Source organism: Echinops telfairi, unplaced genomic scaffold (genome assembly GCF_000313985.2).
Source record: "Echinops telfairi isolate 266 unplaced genomic scaffold, ASM31398v2 ScPeMD7_443;HRSCAF=831, whole genome shotgun sequence".
Taxonomy (NCBI): Eukaryota; Metazoa; Chordata; class Mammalia; order Afrosoricida; family Tenrecidae; genus Echinops; species Echinops telfairi.
Genome location: NW_022104341.1, coordinates 9,493,806 through 9,501,715, shown reverse-complemented (window position 1 = coordinate 9,501,715; position 7,910 = coordinate 9,493,806).

The window sequence follows — 7,910 nt, the reverse complement described above, 5'->3', positions numbered from 1 at the left end:
TCTCACAGAGAAAGTGTCTCTCTCGACTCCAAGGAGGAAATACAGGAATTCTCAGAATTCTTAGAAGACCAAGCCCTCACAGAGGCCTCTTTGCTTATATCTTGATTGACAGGCCAGACTCCATCCCTTCACTCATAATCCTCAAATTGACCACAGATTATGTAACTACCACACAGCCCTATGTTAATCCATCTCCTTTACAGCCTTTCTCTTTTCCATGTCCCTTCTACTTTAACAAGCATGGTGTCCTCTTCCTGAGCCTGCTCTCTCCAAAGTATGTGAGAGGAAAGCTCCTCTCCCTCCTTCCGAAGAGCATCCTGGCTGCACCCCTCCACTTCAAAAGAAAAACTCAAACTCACTGCCACTGACATTGAGTTGTTGCTAACTTCTGTGATGTCCGCGGAAACGTCAATATTCTTCACGAACGCCATAAATCAAATTCATAAAGTCAATACTCCGTAAGACTTGAAAGAGGCCTTTTGCAGTGGAGTTACCAAACGCAGTAACAGATGTCTTGACTGCCGCTTCCAGGGAGTGTTGGTTTGGCATCCAACTATAATGCAATCCTAGGCTATCTCAATCTGGTCTCCACTCTTCTTGATGTTGTCTATTGGTCCCGTTTTGAAGATGTTTGTTTCCTTTATATTGAGTTGTAATCCATACTGGAAGCTATAGTCTGGTCTCCATGCACAACTGCTCCCCCCTTTCAGCAAGGTTGTTTATGAGTCTTCCTCCTATCCTGATGCCATAACACTCTTCTTCATATAAACTAGCTTCTCAAATTATTTGCTTTGCATACAGATCGGCTGAGCATGGGGGAAAGATACAATCCTGATGCACACCTACCTGATTTGAAACGATGCAGTATCAACGTGTTCTCTGCCAGCTGCTGCTTCTTGGTCTGTGCACATGTTTTACATGAGCACACTGAATCTGTAATGGAATTCACATTCTTCTCCAGGTTATTGATAATTTGTTATGCTCCAAAGAGTCTAAGGCCTTTTCTTTCCTTTTTATTAAAAAATCATGTCATTGGGAGCTCTTGTAACAATTCATACATCCATTGTGTCAAGCACATTTGTACATATGTTGCCATCATCATTTTTTAAAACATTTCTTTCTACTTGAACCTTTGGTATCAGCTCCTCTTTTTTCTTTCCCTCACATACCCTCCTACCCTTGTGACCCCTTGATAAAATATAAATTATTATTACTTTCATTTCTTACACCATCTACTGTCTTACTTCACCCACATTTCTGTTGTGCATCCCCCTGGGGAAGGGGGAGTTATATGTTGATCATTGCAATCAGTTCCCCCTTTCTCCCCCTTCTCCCCCACACTTCCCCTTACCCTCATAGCATCCCTACTCCTGTTACTGTTCCTGAGGGGTTTATCTATCCTGAATTCCGTGTGTTGAGAGCTCTTATCTGTATATTGTACATGCTCTGGTGTAGCTGGATTTGTAAGGTGAAACTGGGGTCATGATAGTGAGGGGGAAGTGTGAGAAGAAGAGGGTCCCCCCACAAATCATCACAGGTTTGGTAGGCGCAATTGTACAGTGATAATAAGTAAAGATTATAGTAAAGTCATAGAAAGCATGAGGTAAAAGAGTTAAGATGAATGGAGTCAGAAACAATTCATGATAGCATTGCTCACATCAGCCCCACTTGGTGGTCCATGTGCGGGAAGCCAAGCCATGAGAGCAGGAGGGAGCCTAGTGGCTGAGAGCCGAGGAGAGCTCCCGGGCCTGAGGACCAGGGAGAGCTTTTTCTTTATAGCTAACCAAGCATTATATCTCTTTAGGGGGACATGATTACAGGTAACCACACGTCACAGGCAGGGGCAGTACAATAGGCATACACATTGTAGGAAGGGGATCTATGATAGGCATAAGCATGACAGGAAGGGGATGAGCTAGGGGTGTGCCTACATGAATGGGAAGGTCTAGGGGTATACATGTGACAAGATGGGTGGACCCTAGATTCATGATGGCAGCCTAACCTTGGTTATCCTTGGACGGGTTTGATCTCTCTGGTGTCTCCTACAAGGAAACAGACAACTACTATCATTATCAGAAGGGAGTGGGCCCTACTTGTTGTGGGATAAACAGTTGGTGTCTGCTTGGTTGAGATTGTTGATAGCTCTTAGGGAGAATGACCCCTGATCTATTCTTGATGACCTCCAAGTGTACAGTCATTCTTAAGCAGCTAAGTTTGGCATCTATTTGGGGGAGACAGCTTGAGAGAAATCCTTCTGTTTCCCACAGGGAAGAAGCATTAAAGAGCTAGAGGAACGTGTGTGTTTCATTGCTGCTATCCTGCACCCTGGTTGGATCATCAATCCCCTTTGTTCTCATCGATATGATTATTTTGGGTCTTCTGATGCTTGATACCTGATTCCATCGACACATCGTGATCACACAATCTGGTGTGCTTCTTCTATGTGGGTTTTGTTATTTCCATGCTAGATGGCTGCTTGCTTATCTTAAAGCCTTTAAGACCTCAGTTGTTATATATTCTAATAGCTGGGAACCATCAGCTTTCTTCATCACATTTGCTTATGCACCCATTTTGTCTTCAGCGATCTTGTCAGGAAAGTGAGCATCATAGAATGTCAGGTTATTAAGAACAAAGTTTTCTCCCTCTCAAGTCAAGGGAGAAAAGTTGAGTAGAGGCCCAATGTCCATCTGCTACCTTGATACTTAACATACAAATATATGTACATAGACCTATATCCCTATCATTATATATTAATATATTTATATATATACATGCTAAGGCCTTTCCACTGTCAAAATAATACAAGTTAACCTCTTTCTGGTATTTTCTGCTTTTAGCCAAGATCCATCTGAAGTTACCAATACTTTCTTTAGTTCCATGTCCTCTCTGAATCCAGCTCCCTGTCAGTGTACTGCTGCAACCACTGTCGAATGATCTTCAGCAAAACTTGACTTGCATGTGATATTAATGATATTGTCTGATAATTTTCCCATTCTGTTGAGTCATCTTTCTTGTTGGAATGAGCACAAAAAGTGGATCTCTTCCAGTCAGCTGACAAGGTAGCTGTTTTCCAAATTTCTTGGCATAGATTTACATGTACTTCCGGTGTCTCATCACTTTGTTAAATCATTTCAGTTGATAATCCCCCAATTCTGGAACTATACTTTTTGCCAATGCCTAGAACTATTCCTTCAAACCATTTATTCTTGCTCATATGTTACTTCTTGAAATGGTTGAACGTCAACCAAATTCTTTTTGGTGGGGTGATTCTATTTATTTCACCCACCTGCTTTTGATGCATACTACATCATTCAATAATTTTCCCATAGACTGCTTCATTATTGAAACTAGACGCTTGAAAATTTTTCTTCAGCTCTTTCAACTTGATAAACACCGAGTATGTCCTTCCTTTTTGGTTTTATAGCTCCCAAAAGTTGCAGACTTCACTGTCATCCTTGATCTTCTTGAGTTGTCTTTGGAATATGCTGTTCATCTATTTTTACTACATTATTTTTAAAATGTACTTTGTTGTTGTTAAGGGCCATCAAGTTGGTTCCAACTCATAGCGACCCTATGTGTAGCATAATGAAACACTAGCCTATCCTGTGTCATCCTCATAATTGTTTTCATGTTTGCACCCACTGTTTCAGTCACTGTGTCAATCCACATTGTTGAATGCCTTCCTAATTTTTGCTAAATATCAACTTTACCACACATGATGCACTTCTCCTGGGACTGGTCTCTCCTAACTACTTGTCCATAGTACATGAGATAAAGTCTCACCATCCTTACTGCTAAGGAACGTATTCTGGCTGTGCTTCTTCCAAGACATACTTGTTTGTTCTTTTGGCGGTCGATAGTACTTTTAATATTCTTTGCCAGGGCCATTGTCCAAATGCACCTATTCTTCTTCAGTCCTCCATATTCAAGGTCAAACTTTCACATGCACATAATGCAATTAAAAACCCAAAACATCAAACCTCAAGGTACTCCTATATACATTGTTGGGTGATCTTCAGCAAAAATTTACTTGCAAGTATTATCAATGATATTTTTCTATAATTTGAGAAAGCTGTTTGGCCACCTTTCTTTGAAATGAGTACAAATATGGATCTCTCCCAGTCGTTTAGCCAGGTAGCTGTCATCCAAATTTGCTGGCATACACGAGTTTTCCAGTGCTTCATCATCTTGTTGAAGCATTTCAGTTGGTATTCCATTAATTCCTGGAGTCTTGTATTTTGCTAATGCCTCCAGTGATGTTTGGATTTCTTTCCGTATCATTGGTTCTTGATTGTATGCTACCTCTTGAAATGGTGGAAGGTCAAAATGTTTTTTTAGTAGAGTGACTCTGTGAATTCTCTCTATCTTCTTTTGATGCTCTATCATCTGTTGATTTATGTTTACTTTAGGTACTCTCTATTCAAGGGCACTGACTTTGACCCTTTATTTCTTGTCTTTTAGATGGCCTTTTAATTGTTTAATGTGTGCTGTTCTTGAGGGCATCCCACAACTCATCTGGTCGTCAGTCACTAGTGGTCAATGTGTCAACATGTTCTTAAGGTGGGCTCTACATTCAGGTAGGATATATCCTCAGGGCAATATTTTGGCTCCTGTGGATTTAATTTTCTTGTCCTCCAAAATGAATTTTCATAATAGTAATTGATTGTCTGTTCTACAGTTGGCCCCTGGCCTTTTTTAGGCTGATGATATTAAGTTTCCCATTATCAATCCACTGACATTTTGTTTGATTCCTGAATATTCCATCCGGTGAAGTAAGCATGGGTGGTCATTGTTGATGTTATTGAAGGAGTTGCTGGTGTTGTGAAATTCTATCATGCCATCCCCAACATAGTTTCTCTCATATTTTCCAACTGCTGGTCATTCCTTTGTTTCTAACTTTAAATTCCAATAGTCAGTAATTGTTAACACATCTTGATTGTATGTTTGATCAATTTTAGGTGTAGGAAAGTAGTTGAATTTTTCAATTTCTTTATTATTGGTTTTCGTGGTTGGTGTGTACATTTAAATAATTGTTGTATGAACAAGGCCTCTTTGTAGGTATATGAATATTATCCTGTCACATATAGCATGGTAGTTCAGCATAGTCCTGAAATGCTCTCTTTTACAATGAACACAGCACTATTCCTTTTCAATTCATCATTCATGGTATAGTAAGCCGTATGACTGATTTCAAATGACCAATACCAGTAGAATTCAGATCACTCTTTCCTGGAATGTGATCAAAAAAGAGGAATACCCTCAATGAGAAGGATTGGCATAGTGTCAACAAAAATGGGCTCAAACATACCCATTGTGAGGATGTTGTAGAACTAGTCAGTGTTTGGGAAATAGGGTCACTACGACTTGCAACTGACTGGACAGAACCTGAAAACAACAACAACAACAACAAACTCTTAGGATGTTGATCTTCATGCATTCTTTTATTATAATTTCTACTTCGTAAATTCATACTTTGTACATTGCATGTTCCAATTAGTAACAGGTGCTTACATTGTTTCTTCTCATTCTGATTCATGCCCCATCTGCATGTGAATGTCCTGAAAGCTTAATTCGTTCATGCCATCAAGTTAGATCAACTCAGGCCGTCATATTTTGAGTGCCTTCCAACCCATAGAAGCTTGTCTTGAGGGACTATGTCTGAAAATGTTCCTTTGCTATGCAAGGGGTTTTCAATGGTGAATCCCTCAGAAATGGACCTCCTATTTCTTCTTACTAGTCTTTTATTTTTCTTCTTGTATCTCAGCTGAAACCTGTCTACCATGGGTGACCCTGCTTAGATTTGAAATAGCAGTGGCATAGCTTCCAGTATCAATGCAATATGCAAGCCAGTACTGTATGGCAATCAATGAGTGTTAGTCCTATCTTTGGTTAGCCAAAATGCATGCCCTTCTCACATACAAAAACAAATTAATCCTGTGTTGGTCTGGGTTGACTAGAGAAACAAACCCAGGGAAACTCATATGTGTATAATAAAGAACTTTATATAAAAGAGCAATTGTATATTGAGAAAACACCCCAGCCCAGTGAAGATCAAGTCCATAAGTCTAATATTAGCCCATATGTCCGATACCAGTCTATAAATTCCTCTTCATAATCATACAACACATGCAATGATGCCAAATGCAGGAAGATCACAGGCCAATGGGTGGAGCCTTGTGGATCCAGTGGCAGTGGAAGCATCTCAGCCCTAGCAGGGACCTCTGTGTGACTCTTCCAGTTCCAGGGCTCTGCCTCCATCAGCGTAGCTCCATGTGGCTTTTCAACAGGAATGTCTTGCAGGGAGAGTGTGTGTCCCCCCTCCAGGGAGGAAGACAGTAGTTCCCAGAATCCTCAGAAGGCCATGCCCACACAGAGGCTTCATTGGTTATGTCCTGATTGACAGGCTAGACTCTACACTTTCGCTTAAGTTGACAGGAGATTGTGTAACTGCCACAAACCCTTATCAAAGTATTCCAGAATTCATAACCCATTCTGACATCAAGTCTTAATATAAAATCTGATCTTCTGAAAATTTAAAGGTAGTTCCGTTCTCTGGGAAAAAAAAGAGTCTTCTATTTGTGCACCCATATAACCTACAATACATGTTATCTGTGTCCAAAATACAATGTTGGAAAAGACACATACTAGAATCTATTTCCATATCCACAAAATGAGGTCTCTAAAAGGTTATTCATTGTAATCTAGAAAAATACTAGGGGGGAGGGGGGATGTCCACCAGTAAGGCCTTGGTTAAATAAATCAGGGTTACTCCAACAAAGGAAACACTATTCAACTGTATCAAATAATGAGTTTTTGCAAGGACACTTTGTTGTAATAACCTGTCACTCTGTGACGCTCACCTTCCTGACACGAACACTGAAGACAAAATGGATGCATAAGCAAACGTGGTGAAGAAAGTGGATGATGCCCAGCTATTAAACGATATAGCATTTGTCATCTTAAGGGCTTGAAGTTAAACAAGTGGCTATCTAGAAGGGAAGCAACAAAGCCCACATGAAAGAAGCACATCAGCCTGTATGATCACAAGATATTAACAGAAGACCCAAAACAAGCAATCATAATGATGTGAACAAGGTGGGTGGGTGGGAGAGTGGTTAGAGTGGAGACCCAAGGCCCATTTGTAGACAACTGGACATCCCCTCACAGAAGGGTCACAAGGAAGAGATGAGTCAGCCAGGGTACAGTATGGCACCAAAGAACACAGAACATTGTTCTACTTCTTTAATGCTTCCTCACCCCGACTATCATAACTCCAGTTCTACCTTATGAACACAGCTAGACCAGAGCATATACCGTGGTACACATAAAAACTCTCAACACACAGAATCCAGGACAGATAAATGCCTCAGGAAAAGTAAGGGGAGTAGTAATACCATGAGTGTAGGGTGATGGTGGGGAGAGAAGGGGGAGATAGGGGGAACCAATTGCAAGTACTGACATATGGACACCCTCCAGGGGGGCAAACAACAGAAACATGGGTGAAGGGAGACAGTGGACGATATAAGGTATGAAAATAATATTAATTTATAATGTATCAAGGGTTCACAAGGGTGGGGTTGGGGGAGAGAGAGAAAAAAGAGGAGCTGATATCAAGAACTTAAGTAGAAAGAAAATGTTTTGAAAATATGACAGCAACAAATGTGCTTGATACAATTATAAGGGCTGCAAGAACCCCCAATAAAATGATTTATTTTTAAAAATGGGGTATTGCTATGGCAGGAATTTTGGGCTGTAATGGCACTTATATTTTAAATACTTGTATACACACACACACACACACACACACACACACACACTGGAAGGGTATTGTGTTAGACAGGGTTCTCTAGAGAAACAAAACCAGGACATTCATGAACATATATATATAGATAGATAGATAGATAGATAGA